Source organism: Lissotriton vulgaris, chromosome 9 (assembly GCF_964263255.1).
Source record: "Lissotriton vulgaris chromosome 9, aLisVul1.2, whole genome shotgun sequence".
Lineage (NCBI taxonomy): Eukaryota > Metazoa > Chordata > Amphibia > Caudata > Salamandridae > Lissotriton > Lissotriton vulgaris.
In genome coordinates this window covers 433661611-433678903 of record NC_141697.1, presented here as the reverse complement: position 1 = coordinate 433678903, position 17293 = coordinate 433661611, and the positions used below count along the sequence as shown (strand labels likewise).

Sequence of the window (17293 nt, the reverse complement as noted above, 5' to 3'; positions counted from 1 at the left end):
CTTGGGTAAATACAGAAATAATAACATCAAACCCAGACTAGCACAAGGTCAGTCTGTCCAAGCTCTCAGGCCACTGATCAAGATTTCGCACGGGCAAGCTCTTATTGGACATGATCAGGGTTAGACGAAGCACCAGGCAGGGGTGCCCTCTGTCCCCACTGCTCTTCTCTCTCGCTATGGAACCTCTGGCAGCTCTACTCCGAGAGGGTGGCGCGGATTGGGGCATCCCCTTAAGTGATGGCCCACACACAATGTCCCTATATGCGGGTGACCTGTTATTGTATATAAGAGTCTTATATGCTGTGCAGCCTGCGATATCAATGCTGTTCCGTAACTTCGATACGGTGTTGGGCCTCAGGGTAAACTGGGCTAAATCAGACGCCTACTCTTTCCGGGACGATGTGGCTGTGACAAATGTAATCCTTAATGGGATTGCGCTTGACTGGTATCCGACCACGTTCAGATACCTAGGCATATACAACTACAGGTCTTCCACAGATATTCTGGAGGGTAATCTGGTTCGCGCCATCTCCTCCATAAGAGCACAGATACAATTCTGGAAGACACTGCCGCTCAACATGATGAGCCGTATCACCTTAACCAAAATGATTGTCCTACCTAGGCTATTGTACTATTTTGCAAACCTTCCAGTATATGTACCAGTAAGATTTTTTTAGAGAATTGGAGGGATTAATTTGAGGCCTGGTTTGGAACGTGGGACGACCCAGGATAACATTACAGAAACCATACGCACCTTCGGAGAGTGGAGGCTTGGCAGTTCCACATCTAGAACTGTATTACTTAGCTGAGCAACTTCAATGGGTCGCAAAGTGGTTAAGCGGCAGGAATCTGGTGGACACGGTGGCCGAGACAACGCTATGGACGCAGACTCAGATATACGGATTGTTTCACCCGCTGGCTAAAATTCCCCGCCCAACACAAGTTACATGTTGAGTTAGCTCACAGGTGTTATAAGAGAAGCCTTTACCTTACAAAAGACGTGATCCCATACGCCCCGACGCTGCCACTTATCGGGACACCCAGAGATAGAGACCCTATCACAGACGTTGCATTGACGCCCTGGACTGAGGCGGGAGTGGAGACGTTAGGGGACCTGTACGCGGACAGTCCGTTACTACCTTTTGCGACATTAGCAGCTGATAATGAATTACCAGTGGGCCAATTACTTTTGCACGCAGCCATCACACGGACGATTACGCTAGCATGGGGGGGATATGATAAACGAGCCGCCGACACATCAATTATTGCAATACCTACATGTAATGGGGAGGGCTCGCATGTGATACACTGGCTGGTTCAAGCCCTGCTCAATTATGTATTGCGGCCACTACAGAAACTCTGCGCGTGTTGGACCGAAGATAGATGACATCCTTGGACGGATAGGGAATGGGAGCAAGTCTTAGCCAGCACTACGCACATACCACGCAATTCACGATTTAAACTCATACAAACTTACGTACTACACAGAGCATACCTCTCGCCGGACAAGTTCAATAAATATTTTAACATCAACACTTCTGAATGCCCGAGATGCCGTCTCCTAGGTGCTGATCTATTACACATGCTATGGTCCTGCCCCCCACTTTTACCCTATTGGTGCGTGATAACGGAAACACCTGCACCAACACTGAGGTACCTACTACGTGGGAGGTCTGTATCCTGGGTTTTATAAAAGAACCAAGGTCAATAAAGTAAGCTCCAGATTTCGTGACCTAGGTCTTAGAACAGCAAAACGACTCATAAGTAAGCGGTGGAAACATAAGGACTCGCCAGAAGTATTACATTGGGTGCAATCCCTAGAAGTCTGGGCACAGGCGGAGGGCACCATCCTATATAGAGAGGAAACAGCGGGGTTACGAAAATATCCCATTGCAGAGACTTGGGATGATATGTTCAAAATTCTTACACGTTCCAACGCCACACTGCGAGGACCTCCTGCACAGCAGGCGGAACATGCCGCCCGACGTGTCACCCAGACGTAGAGAGCACACTATACCCATGTGTTATCCCAACTATGACCGTTGTATTAGGCGCAGACCTCACGTTCCTTAAAGATACCACACAGTCGTAGCTCCTGTAACACGATACCCTAACGTCCTTGCAGCCGTATAGAACGCAGACGTAGCGGCCCACATTCACTGTTTGCATCTTAGCCTAGTCGTAACTACACCCAGATGACACTCCGGACATTACTTACATGCTCCCTCAGTCAACTGATATCTCTTTTGTTTTGATTTATGATTTGTCTTTATTAGATGTGGTTGGATTGTTTTAAGGAAAGGTATCTAATAAGCAAATACGGCATTTACATATATATTGCTTTTGTTTGCCGATGAAATGTTATATGTTGCGAGCTAACAGTTGAGTCACGCATAAATAGCATTCTTCTGTAAACATCAATGTATTAACACAGTATCAACCTCTGTCACCTCTTTGCAACAATTGGCGACGAGGTCCTAGTACAGCGGACCTATCTTGGATGCACCTGTTTCCGGAGGAGCGAATCGAGGAGAGCAGAGCAGAGGTGTGCGAGCGAGCGGGCGAACGTCTCTCTCGCCCCTGCCTCCGCTACCCGCCTCTACCCTACCCGCCTCTACCCAGCCGTAATTGTATCCGCCATCACCGCCCCGCCTGCAAGCAGGGGGAAAGCCAGCGCCGCGTAAGGCAGCCGTGAAACGAGATGCAAACAGCAGGGAGAAATGCGGTACGGTGCGGCGTAGGGTGGGGCACTGGAGAAAGGCTGTCGTGACTGGCGTTCACAACCAGTGCCGTCCTGCTGCAACACAATAATGCGCAACGAACGGCGAGAAACGCTGGGACCGCTGTAGTCGCCCCCCCCAGCCACCTCTGCCACCTCTGTTGCCATCCGCCGACGACGCAGGGAGGGAGAGCGCCGCAGGGAGAACGCCTGCGGCTGGGGGCTGTCAAGAACGGCAAGAAACACCCAGCTGTGGCAGCTTACTGCAAGAATCGTATCCTTCTGCATTCTTTTCTGCCCGGCCATTGCCGCATTATCGTCTGACGTGAGTGGACCCCCGGAGCAACTGACGCAACTGAGCACCTGAGCAATTGACGCAGTCCAGAGCACCCAGCTCCGAGCGACCTCTCCACTTATATACCTGGAGGTGAGGTTGGGGCGCTTGAACCTAGGGTTGGAGGGAGGGGTGCAGGGTCTCAGGGCACACAGGGTCAAATGGGGACAAACAGGGTGCGGGCGAGAGCGGCTGCCGATAGAGGCGGCCGGCCGCTGAGTAAGAGCCCGCGGGGGAGACTGTGAGGCAGCCTGACTAAGTCCTGCTGGCCCGAGGTTCTCCCCGTGAGCTCCGCTTGCCGCCTCCCTTACCATTGCGCCCTTCTTGCGCCCTTCCTGTGTACCCCAAAGCCCTAACCCCCACAGACTGACTTCAGCCAGCAAATATTGGTATCTTGCTGCCAGCAACCAGCCAGCCAGCTAGCCTGCTAGCCACCTAGCCACTCAGTCATTCAACCACCCAGTCATTTCTCAGTTATGTTCTAATTGGGTCACAACCATCAGATAATCGCCACTAATTGGAACTTTAAACAAAAACGGAAAATTACCAAGACCAACCCCTTTGTGGAAAACTCAAAGAGCTACAGCAGCATATTCCACCAGGCACCACTAGAGATTGGATATCGGGGGAGAGGAACAACTCCCCGCTTGTCTACCTCGCTAAACTACTAGCCCATAAAATATAACAACACATCAAGGTTACCAAAAAAAAAAGAGAACAATGAGATCTGGTACGATCAGGCGATCAGGCAACAACCAAAATCCAACTCTATATCGAGATCGCGGAAACTGGAGAAACTGGAGTTAATACCTCCAACAAACTTAAACAACCCCCAGGAAATTTGCTCAAACGCATGCAATAGAAATACATATAGCACAGATGGTTTCACATTTGCAGTAAGGGATACATCAACTTTAGTAGCAAATCAAAATTCACCCTCAACTCAATCGACAAAAAATGACCAAGTTAAGGCCCTTGCTGCATCATCCTTCCTAATTACTGCCTATCGGCCATCACTGCAGTCACAAGGATTCACACAGCCATTATTACCACTAGTAATAAAGTCCCCACCAATTGACCCAGATAACCTTGTAACCATCGATGGAATGCCAGCAATGAAAAGGACATGCTCACACCAACCTAAGATTTATACAAAGTTTTCCTTCCTCAAAGACCCTGGAACAGTTATCTTCTCAAAGACTGGGAATATTAGAGGTCTTCAATCTCCGCTTTTAAAAAACGAGCCTGGCTGCAGCCGCACGAATAGTAGCCAAGTAGGCTTACCCAGATCAGTGGAAGTTCTTCATCCATCAACCACTGAAGTAGCGGCCGTCATCTCAATACCAACATCGCCTGAACCAAGAAGAGCGGCAACATCCAATTTCCCGGTAGAACATGAATTCACCAACTTCAATACTCCGGAAGCGGCGTCTGTCAGCAAAACTTCCAAAAAAGACTGGAGCTTACCAAAGAAGGTTAAGTCACCAGAGTTAGCAGTCAACCCACTTTCAGTGCATCAAGATGAGACTCACCCTAGTAAAGATAGCTCTCCACGTCTTGGTAAACAAGGCGCTACAATGGAAATTAAAGTTCTGTTTCACAAAGAGGAGGAAAGAGAAGAGCTACCTCCTCCCCAATTAGTCAGCAGTTCCCCAAACTCAACAATGGTAATCAGAGACGTCCGAGCAAAATCATCACTGGCAATCGAAGAGCAAGGAAGAGACAAAAAATCACTGCCACTGCTAAACACCCCACCGCCCCCAACCAAGACTGACCAGTTAAACTTGAGTAGCATCACCGAACACAAAACAGCGAACAACAAGCCAGCAGTGCAAGGGGCCACCCAGGGCCACACTTTTTTACCATACAACGACCCCCAGCCCACAAACAACTCTTTAGATAATGACAATGATATGTCCTCTATAGCTGCACAGGAATGGGAAGAACTAGTTGCTACTTACAACCGCCATCCATCGGAACGGAATTCTATCATTGATGCTTCAACAAGACTTGAGAGGAGTTTTAACCCAGGAAAAACATATCCCGAATCCGTTTGGGTAACAATCTTAAATACACTGCAACATTCGGCTACAGTCCTGGAATTCCAATCTCAAAAAATGGACCTGCAGCTTTCCGTTTTGCAGACGATGGCTGATTCTATCTTAGGAATCAACTAGAAAATCTCGGAATTAAACGGCCTCATAAGGAGGGGTCAAGACGCAGTTTTTGCGGCCCAACCAACTTCTTCACAACCACCATCTTGCGACCCAATTTTAGATAAATTATCATCTTTACCAGCCATGTTGGGGGTCCTGATAAGTGACTTAAAATCAACAGTTCTTCAAACCCTAACTCCGCAAACCCCTGACCCACTCTCGGACGTTCCAGTGACATCGACGGGCCCACTGATCGAACAGTCGGTCGAGCAGAGGTCAGACATCATCGCATCCTCAATCCAAACATTATCGCCCAGAACATTGGCAACTGAATTAACTATCACGACTGGGACTACAGCCGAACCTCCCTTAACAAACACTCAGGCATCTATTAAGACACGGAGAAAGAACAAAAGGAAAGGAAGGAATCGGGCACTAATAGGCTCAAGAAATACTATAGAAATACATTCTAACTTTCCTCCCCTAGCAGTGACTCTCACTGGGACTCCGCCAGCCAACGAAGAATTATCTCCCTTCCATAAGGCCTCCGAAAGCACACCACCAGTGTCCCCATTGCAATGTCCAAAACCAACAAGTATCGCCACCAAGAAACCTGCCTCAAAAAAACTTAAGCAAAAACGTTTACAATTTACAAAAACTCAATCAGTACACGATTCTTCTATTATTAAACCAACACCACCTGAACTTGCTTCAGCAATAGGAAGAGAGGACACCGGCATGGCCATCAATACGGAGTCCCCCCAACACTTGACACGTATGCCGACTAGCATCACTCGGAATCTGTGGACAGTCAACAACCAATGTGAACAGGCAAATGCCTCAGACACAGCAGGTCCAAGTAATCTTCCTCAACCCACTCAACAGGCAACAGGGTGACAAGAGACCACCACCGACCCAATTACACTGCAGCACTCAAATAGACCAACATCAATCCTTTTTATTCCAGAATATATATCCCGTGGTAGGGATGATATACTGAATAGGGGAAATATACTAAGGCTCATGCATTCACTAACAAATCTATCAAACATCAGTTCATCTGACCTCTTGGAAATAGAGTTTCAGCCAAACACTGAACTGCATTGCCCAGATATTACAAAAGCAACTTGGCAGTCACTTGAGACAGCACACAAAATCATGAATGAAGTAGCGATGTTTCAGCAATGGGGGATAGAGCTGAGACTTGAAGAGCGACCCCGTTATCCGGCTCCCTTCCTTTCTCCTGCCAGACCCCTGGCACAAAAAAGTACCATCTCAATATTAAAAGGAGCGAGAAGCTGCTCGACCGGGCTGAGCACTCGTGACATCAAAAATTCCAAACCTGGACAATATCAAAAGCACAGTAGTTATCTTTCACCAAAACCTGTTCACAATTGGAAGTCAATTCAACACACAATTGTTAGTACAACTGTCAACAATTGACAAAAAGGGAATAACTCACCAACCCCCAGAGGGGTATAGGGACATTAGAATTTGCTACTGGAACATCAATGGCCTTGCCAGTAAAAATAATGATCCTGAATTTTTACAATACTTGATTACATTTGACCTCATCTTGCTCCAAGAAACTTGGGAAGAAAAAGCATTTGAGCTCCAAGGGTTCACGTCTTGCTGTATCCCGGCAAATAAAAACCTCAACCTTTGGACAAAGATCAGGAGGTCTGATGCTCTTCGCATCGATATCGACAATAGGCGAAATTGAGGCAATAGATCTCAACATTCGTTCCCCGAGTGTCATTCAGGTGGCAAAGATCTCACTCCGGTTAAAGAAGCGGCTCCAGGAAGTAATTATAATTAACATATACATTCATCCCAAACACAAACAAAAAGGTACGGAAGATTTGGCCAAACTGGTGAAAAAAATTATGGAAGAAAGGGTGTCTGATTCATTCATCCTGGCTGGCGAATTCAATATGCTTCTCATCAATAAAGAGCAACTCAACGACCTTACCCAAGATTTGAATGCAGCATGGGGTGTGCCGTCACAAGGCCAAACAAAAAACAAGAACCCAACGAAGCATTCAAAAAAACTTACTCTGACATTTGGAACAACTTAACTTAAGGGCCCTGAACGGTCGCTACGCTGACGATGACCCCCCAGTTGTCACCTTCCACTCCAACAAACAATCCTCCTATCTTGACTACATGTTCACATCTTTAAACATGTTTTGTTGGGTAAATTCCTTCAGAATAGGGACGAGCGACCTCAGTGACCACCTGCCTCAAGAGGCTGAAATAATAACTACCCCCCATCAGGAAATTGAACCCTTTATAGGCTTGGATACTGATACCAGCTCAAATTTAAAGCGGCTTCGCTGCAGCGCCGGAAACATTGACTCCATTAGTTCCGTGGCGAAAATTCTTTTCTCCCAAGTTGCCAGCTACACAACCAAGATGCCGGATGTCTGGGATATCTATATCAAAGCCATCAGGGAGAAAATGGAAAAAATGCACCCAGCATCTCAGGTCAACGGCAGACGTCCTTCCATGGGAAACACTCATGCCCAGAACTGAAAACACAAAAACGATTATTAAATCAAACTTTGAGATGGTTGAGAAAGGACCCAACAAATCATAGCTTGCAAGCTGCCCTACGGGAAGCTAAAAACAGCTGAAACTGACAAAAAGGAGAAATCAGAAGCGAAGTAATGACGACCTATGGGTGAAGCTAGTCTACGAAGGGAAGCAGAAAAACAGCTCCAAATTCAGGCAAATGGTTAAAAGAATTCAGAATCCTGATCTCCCAGGCAAAAATTCTCACATAACAGAGGAGGTATGGTCAAAATACCTATCTATGCATTTTAACAACGAGGGGACCATAGACGAGGCCGTTACAAGTAAACTCCACTCAAAAGCCACAAGGCACAAACCAGAAGGAAACTACAACCATTACATCGGCACAAACCCCCTCGCAATGGGGGAGCACGAGGCCACGAACAAATTAAAATCTGATAGATCAAAAATAGAAAAAAGCCCTGTGAAGGTTCCTGAGGCAAGGATAAAGACAACTTTCCCATCTGACATCAAACGGCAAATAACAAGGAGGAGACCAACCGGAGCCCCGGGGCCGAATGGCATACCACCTATGCTCTACAAATCAGATGTTGAATTTTGGAGCGCATCTCTAGCCCCAGTGTTTAATAGTGTAAGGCTTACCCAGACCCTTCCCGAATCCTGGCACGGGTCAGTCATCAGCCCGATTTATAAACAACGTAACAAGAGGCATCCAAATAGTTAACGGCTTATTGCCCTATTAGACGTGGAGGAAAAATACTTTTCTGGCCTTATCCTGGAGGAGTTATCATGGGCAACTGAAAACTCCATCATCCCCATTAACCAAACGGGTTTTTGTAAAGGCCAAGGGACCACAACTAATCTCATGGCACTAACATTGCTGATGGAAGCAGCAAAAGAAACTAAGTCATCCTTATTCTTCTCGTTTATCAACTACACTGCCGCATTTGACCATGTGGACCGTAACAAACTTTGGCTGAAACTGAACAATTGGGGAATTCCTAAAAACCTATTAAACATCCTAATACTGCTCCACTCAAACACCTGGATTAAAATCAAACTTGGGGCCGGAACACACCTTTCAAAGCCAATTAGCACAACAAAAGGATTAAAACAGGAGGTGCCTACTCGCGCCAATTTTATTCAACCTCTTCTTAGCCGACCTACCTGGGCAATTAGATAAATGTTCCAATCATGCTCCGAAATTAGGGAAAATTACCCTCTCCAACCTGCTATATGCGGATGACCTGTTGCTGATAAGCTGGACCCCCACGGGCCTCCAAAACCTCTTGAACACAACCCATGTTTTTTCAGTAAAAAATGCACTACAAATAAACTTCAATAAGTCAAAGGTTATGGCTATGAACTATACGAAAGAAAAAATCCCCGCTGGCACTTGAATGGCGAAAAGCTCGACCGGGTCATGACATAAGTACCTGGGAGTAATCCTTGACTCAAATATTACCTCTAGGGCGCAGCTCAACTCTCTGCGAGGGAAGGCAACAATTACCTATTTGGGACTAAAATCACTAAAGGCAAAGCTACCTGACCTTACACTTAAACCTCTTCTTGAATTTTTGCGTGCCAAATTACAACCAACTCTTACCTATGGGAGCGAATCACACCACGGTAAGGACACGGCATTGCTGGACACACTCATAGTTAATTCATATAGGGCTATTTTTAATCTTCCCAAATATGTTTCCCCTGCTCAGATTCGATTAGAATTCGGCATCCTGAAACAACCTGTAGAAAGGCGGAGTGTGTATGCAACAAGCTGGCATAAGATTCGCAATGCGGAGGCTGGATCTTTATGTGCAAATGTATGGGAAGAGCTACTTCGGCATCGCAACTCCCCGCCGAGAGCCTTCTTATTTGAATCACTCAAAGTTCTAGGCTTGACTGATACTTGGGAAACATCAATAGACCTCTTGTCTTTTAAAAAGTAGCTAAAAAATCAGCACGCATCATATCAGCGATTGTAGACAAGAAGGACCTAGCAAATAGAGCGCATAGATGGCTAACGCTGGGCGATTATGGAAAAATGCAGTCACAAGCATACCTCAACATCGGCATGAAAATAAAAGTTAAAGAAATTTTTTTTAAATTACGCCTCGGCGTCATTCCCATACTCCCACACCTTCTCCCTTGGGAGAGAACCAACTCTTCACAACAGTGTTGCATGTGCAAAACTGGCAAGGAGGACATTGTCCACGTGATTTGCATCTGTCCTAGCCTAAAGGACTTGAGGTATAACCTACTACATGCTGTTCGAACTTGTAGGCAGGCAGCCAAACTGTGCTTTTCTACCAGCGACACCAAATTGAACTGCCAAGTCGTTAAGTTCTTCGACTTAACAAAAAAGAGACTCAACAACGCCGGATGAACTTTCAATTCCCTTGAGGATAATCATGAACTGTTTCCAACAAATCTGCAATCTTATGTATTTTAATCTGTGAAGTTCAAGCACAAATGGCTTTTTCCTTAATTTTTAATAATGATTTTATTGGAGGTCTACAACTTTGTAAAGATTTTAATTAATCATATACAAATAAAAACATTACTTACTTACTCTGTCATGAAGGGGCGTATTTAGCGGACTCACTCTGGCCCCTGTTTGGAGATGACAGTATGTTCAGGCTGTTGGAGCCTAAGGTGCTTTATAAATGCACGAGCAATCTTATACCATGGATGAGTATAACATCACCATTATGAGAAGGAAATGCTTGGAATCATATGCACAATATCTTAGTACTAATGATGTTATTATAAATGCTGAAATGTATCGATGCTTGGAATTAATGTAATAAGACGATAAAATGCAATAAAGATATATATATTTTTTTTTAATCAAAAACTCTGAAATATGCCACACTGAAAAGGACGCTTTCGCCTACAGGCCACCATTTCACAACACACTCTTAGAATTTGAACTGGAGATTCAGAAAAATGTTGTAGTAACTCACGCTCAAAGTCACAATACAAACTATAAATGGGTAACAAGAAGAGTGGAAGACCATGTCACAATGCAGAGAAGCTGGAAAGTGCCCTGGAGATTTAGGTGGGCCAGTGGTCCAAGATGGAGAATGTGTTCACTGGAGGCATGAGAAAATACATCTAAATCATTCAAACAAATGTCTAAAAGCTATCCTTTCCCCAAAACGAGAATCATCATGGTCCACACAGTAAACAAGGCCCTTACAATGGGTGGTAAATGTCAAGAGTATGGAGTACGAATACTTATGACCAAAAGGAGCAAACAAATGAGAGAAGGATGGAACAAGTGTCAAAAGATCAGAATATGTAAAACCAACCCCTACTTCAAGAAAAGAAGAGCAAGCATACAATGTGATAAGTAAATGACTCTGCACTTCTCCTAGCAAAAGAGATCCATGACTGGGACTTCAGCAGTAAGAAACAATCACAAGAGAAGCCCATCCTAAACAAAACGCAGTAGCACAAACAGCAGAGAGAGAGAAAGCCGAAAATTACAATGTGTCTACAAAACATGAATAAACAGTGGTCAGTGGGCTGGAGGTAAATAAAGCGGATGTCTTGTCCACTAACAGATGTTTATAATAAAAATTAGATTGATTTGATTGATTATGCGAACATTCTTTATCTTGGCCTGCCGGAATACCTGCTTCAACGGCTACAGGTGGTCCAGAACTCGGCAGCACGGGCTATCTTTGGACTCTCTCGCCGTGCTAGAGCCTCGGGCCTCCTGCAGGCACTGCACTGGCTTCCCATTCGGAAGCGGATAATCTTTAAGGCCTTGACGTTGGCACATAAGGCACTGCATTTTACAGGAGCGAAATACCTTCAAAAAAGGCTGATGTTCTATCATCCAGCCAGGTCCCTGAGGTCAGGGTCCTTGTACCTTGCAAATGTTCCTCGTGTCAAAAGGGCACGTATTGGAGGCCGTTCCTTCAGATTGCTAGCCCCCCAGCTCTGGAACACGCTGCCAGTGGTGCTACGCAGCACGTCCAACCTACTGGTTTTTAGGAAAGGGCTTAAAACTTGGCTTTTCACCTCTTAGCTGCGCCCTGGGTTCTGTTTTTCTCTCCTCTCTGTATTTTCTGTTTTTTTGTTAATTTATCTCTTTTTCTTTCTTGTTGTGTTATGAGACAGGTCTGCAATCAAAGCGCCGGGACACTCTTTTGAGTAGCCGAGCGCTATAAAAAAAACAGCATAACATAACATAACATAACAAAAAGAAACTAACTTAATATGCAAGTATAACTGACTAGGCAATTTATAATAGAAAGTACCACATTTCCTCTGATTTTAAAAACAGTCATGTCCTCCAGTCGCTGTTGGTGACGCTGCACCTTTCAGTGACATGAAAAAGCATTTACAAATCTACGTCTAAAAACATACCTTGCAAAACTTTAGAATACTCAAAACTGATGTGTTAGGCAAACGGGGGGATGGGGACAATGCATCTACCCACTAAAGTTTTTTGTTTTTTTAATGAAAAATAGACATTAAATTAAAACAAAAATCATCATTTTTATAATAAGAAAAAGCCTTCTCACCCTTAAATTGGCTCAGTTGGCAAGTCACCAAAATGGAAAATGTTGTACCAAATAGGGCCGGAAACAGCAATTGGGTAATCTCATTTTACTGTCGATCAGGAAAACCATATTTTTTTAAGTACAACTTCCTCCGAGCCACAAAGTGATAGAAAACACTGAAGAAACTTTAGTAAAGGTGTTACTAAATGTACGCCCAGTATCCAAACCTTTCTGAGCAAGCTGGCTCTGCCGTGGACAAGGTTTGTATACGATCGGGGTTCTTTGGTTTTCCAAAAGGAGGCCCCGTGTGCCCAATTGCTGCGATATCATGACTCAAACTGAAGTTTTAAAAAAATCAAAATAGGTAGTGGCGGGAAGTGCACATGTTAAATGTAACTATAACACTAGGGTTCATTTTATTGTTAAGAAAATTGGGTTTGAGTGAGGGGGTGGCGATTTGATTTAGCCCCCATCCCGATATACTAAATATAAAATTGATCAAAGGTCTATTTCCAGTTAGATGAAATGTCTTAACTCTGTTTAATTAGTTATTGCTGTAACCGAGCAGCATTTCGTCAATGTGCTGGCAACTCGTGCGTTTTCTAGAAATTGTATTTTTCCAATTCTCAAGCCTGCTTTTCCCGGTCCTTTGTGTGCAGTTTGGCCACAGGGAAGGAAGCGTGAGGAGTTTCAGAGTACCGCAGGGGAGGGGAGCTGACCGGAAGGAAAGATTTCCGAGTAATGTCATCCCCAGCAGGGCGCGCCTGCCATGGTGAGGGCAGAATGAGGCATCTCGATCCTAATTAATCCCTGCTCAGGATCCACCCACGCATGGTCCCACGCGGCGCAGGCAACGTGAGGGAGCGTGTGCAGCAGGATGGGAGAGTACGGAAATCATTTCGAGTGTCCCTGCCTCTTTTTACCTTACGATTATCAGACACTTATTTTCATTTTACAACTTTAAGTCTCCAGTCACGCGGGGGCATCTTTATTTTTATGAAATCTTCACCAACAGCCACGTCACGCAGCATAAAGGCCGAATCTGGGACCCTCTAATCGTTTCCAGAAGCGGGTCGGGCAAACAATGAGGCGCACTTCTGCACAGCGACTGACAGGAAACACTATGCAGCCAGTTCCCCTGGGACGAGAGCACAACAAACCCCGTCTCAGCAGCAGCCAGGACAACCGCAGCTGCACTCTCGGGCTACAGCGGCCACAGTGTCTAGAACGCAGAGTATATCGACGCACAAGGGGGTTTGTTTCTTAAAATAGACCCTGGCCTGTACCCGTAACATCAAAGGCTGTGCACGCCGCACCCCGAATCATCAGAGACCATCACAAAACGAGGGCGGATTCCGGCCTGTACACAGAGCAATACTCAGCATGGTCACTATGCGCTAATGCACCTATCACACAAAGAGCACGATTACAGACTATACACATTCATTCAATCGTCCGACATTATCATTATGAAAAGGTACATACACCCACTGCGGATCGCAAACTTGATCAGACCTTCTGCCTCAGCGGCTCAGACCTTCTGCCTCAGCGGATACACAGGCATAACCAGTCCTTACTGACAAGGTTCCAGTATTATTAAAGTGTGCACAAAAAATTACATTTTCCAGGTTACTGGTTTGTCCAGCGCGCGGCACATAACACCTAATGACTTCTTAACAATGCCGCATATCCGGCATCTGATTAAACAGATGTGAAAACGCAGGTCGTACTTACAGCGATCTTCTAAACACCAGCGGTAAGATGGAGTAAGATATATTGCATACGTATAATTGAAAAAGACGTGAAACAATAATAAATAAGCATACCTACGACGTGACAAAACATTACGCACTGGTTAAAGAACAAACTGAATTGTGAACTTAAACAACGGTCCATTCATTCGTAGGGAAGACTGTAGAAGTCTCGAGACACATCTGACGGGATATTCAGAAGAAGAGCTTCTCACTTTTATTTTATTAGCTTGCATACATCCCTTTTACGCTTACTGTTTTGCACACATACGTATCACCGCTTCAGCGCAACCACACACAGGGCACAAATACAATTCACAAATGATCACAGAGCCAGGTTATAACCCCTGTACAAACACACCCAGGGCACACACATCACAGCATTCCCGTACGGCGACAGTTTTGCAAGGTGCCCTTTGGTAATATAGGCCAAGGTACCGGGACATGGGTGTGTACAAGGTTAAACACATTCCATCGTTTGCGTCTCATGCCATCTACAGATAGGTCTTATGAAACACACATGACCCCCCTCCCATACCCCCCGCCCCCGCCCCCCCCCCCCCCCCCCCCCGAGCACACAAACAGCCATGTGACTACACGGACAGATCCCGTACAGAACACACAACTCCCTATCCACCGAGGCGCCCTCCCACATATATACACGCCACAATACACACAGAACACCCTGGGAGGGCGAACAATACACAGACCCCTTTGGTAACCAACACACACACGTGTGACCAAACAAGAAGCCAGGGATTGATTTGCCATGCGTCTTCCTCAGCCAAAGCATTTACGTCCTGAACTGTCTTTTTAACCTGCCAAAGTGTTGTCAGTGTGTTAGACAAATTGGTTTAAATTTACAGAATCAAAACGACAACTCGCAACATGAAGACAACCACTTCTGCTTAAGGGCATCATACAGCTCAATAGGGACACACACAGCTACCTCTAAGAATATGCTCCTATGGGTACCCTATGAGTATACACACGCACCGATTCATACAACAAGGCACAAATCAATCAGCACATGTACATACGCAAACACAAAGAGGTCTATCTCCCTTATTACAGAGACCCCAAGTGCATAAAGGTACCAACAACGCTCATACCTCCGTCAGCTAACATCATCCGCACAGGGCCATCGCAGAGCAGACATATAACCAGATCGGAGTATGCACAGATTCATATGATGAATGAGCCCTACGAAAAGCTATTCATTTAACGTCGCAAAAACCCCACAGACCGCAGGCTCCCATATTTGTACGCAGAACCCAATAACAACAAACCCTGCACTCAAAGGTTCCCGTAAGAGAAAAGCTCTGTAAATCACACACAGGTCCCCATGGCGACCAGTGGCTATCACAACACACCCATCCAATACACTGTGGGGTCACAGACCACGCGGTGACAGCCCCCTACGATAACACACAGGTCCCCATGGTCACAACAGAAGTCCCTACCGCGCCCCCTGCCAGGATATGTGACTCACCGTGCTGCCGCTCGGAGCCCCTCCCCCCTCTCTGGGCTGTGCCGCTCCTGCGCGCCTGGCTCCTAGGTCGGGGGGGATGATGGTGTAGATATGGTGGTCCCGATGGAGGCTTCCCTCTTACATCCCGTCGCGGCCTCTTCGGGCGGTGCGGAGCTCAAGCATGTGTTGTGGGAAAGCGCATCATCCTCCGCCCGGCGCCGCTCCTGCCTCAGCCAGCCTTCCTCCCCACTGAAGATGGCGTGTCCTCCTCCTCCCTGCCCACAATGCCCCGCTGCCATGATGTCATCTGTCATCTCTTAAAGAGAGAACGCGCAGGCAGGGTAGAAAGGGACAGCTGTCAGACGCGACTGTAAACAAGAGCACGCGCGCTGCTGCGCGGCCTAGCGCTGCGTCGGACTGCGCGCGTGCCGCCTCAGGCAGCGCTGTGGACGTAACTTTAAACGGTCAGTTGTTTCAATGTAGCGATTAATGTGTTAAGATGTTTACATTTATGTAGAGCTAACAACCATTTGGCTGGCCTTTAATAGGAAACTGGGAATACCCTCAATTAGCCGGGTTTGTGGTTTATTGTTTGATTGCGAGAAATCATTAGAGAGTACAGTCAATGTTTATTTTATGTGGTTTGTGTAGGTTGGCATTGCATTCAATATTGGGAAACCAAGTAGTGTATCGTCTGTATGTGTGGTTTTTGCGAGGGACTCGCAGATTTTCTGCACCTAAAGTGTTCTGCGCTAACGGGAGCCTGCAGTCCTTTTTAAGAACAGTGACAATGGTGTGCTGCATACAAGGCAGCACCAGTACACGGTGTTATCACATAACAGGAAACAATGAGAGCACAGGTAGCAACAACGGAAGCTTCCATCAGAAATAGACAGTGTAAATACAGTACAAGCATCAGTAATGCAAATTGCATTCTTAAATAGAACAAGTAGAGCATAAGCAGCAGTAGTATACGCTTCTCTCCCAATATACACAAGACACACATCACAGACACAAGCAGAACAAACTTCTCTGACACATACAAACACACCCCATAGGGTGCATCAGTGCTTTGTTCAAAGATAGTAGGCAGATCACAGGCAGAAGCTGGAGCATACTTAGTTAATTATGTCCTATTTTTTCCAAATGCACCTTCGATTTTATTTAATATATATATTATCAGAACTCCTGGGACCAGCACACACAGTCAATAAATGGTAGATAAGCTACCTGCCTGAAATTAGGCATTTTGAGATCTCTGTAGTATTCACAAGCTATTGTGCAGAATACTGTTACACATGGTGGAACAAACTATTGTGTGGAATACTGTTAAACACGGCGGAGTGTACCACCCTTTGGTAATCCCAATGATCTGATTTCACGATGTCAGGCATGCCTGCCATTGCTTAATTTGTAAAATATTAAGTGTCAGGGATCTGGCCAGGAGGCCAATGCAGCTTGCATCACCTATTGCCCTTTCTCATCGCTACCAAAACAACTACTAACCATCTCTCTTGCATCAATTCAATTCAATTCAATTTATTTATTATGATTTAGAATTCCAAAGAATTCCACATAAAATACATGAATAATACATAATTTCCTACATAAAGAGATTCAAAATAAAATTACAAGTTCAATTGTATTCTAAAATACATACAGTTAAAAGTAAACACTTTCTTTTCTTCAGTAGTCTAAGCCCTACAATGGAGAACGTCATTTCAAAGCAGATGCGCTTACAACATAAACAGACCTCTTTCGATTGGAACACACTATGAACTATCAGAAAAACCCGATTAAGTGAGGTACA

General features: G+C 45.5%; 1 protein-coding gene across 6 annotated transcripts in view; it reads right to left on the bottom strand.

Moving 5' to 3' along the window:
* KLC1 (kinesin light chain 1) overlaps positions 1–15942 on the bottom strand; it is a 405752-nt gene extending 389810 nt beyond the window's left edge. For 5 of the 6 annotated variants that reach the window (XM_086937865.1, XM_086937866.1, XM_086937868.1 and 2 more), the window contains exon 1: positions 15505–15774. The gene's annotated coding sequence lies outside the window, so the exon portion shown is untranslated. Of the gene's footprint in view, positions 1–15504 lie in introns of all 6 variants that reach the window. The other variant, XM_086937867.1, reaches the window with a different exon arrangement.
* Positions 15943–17293: the final 1351 nt, after the last annotated feature.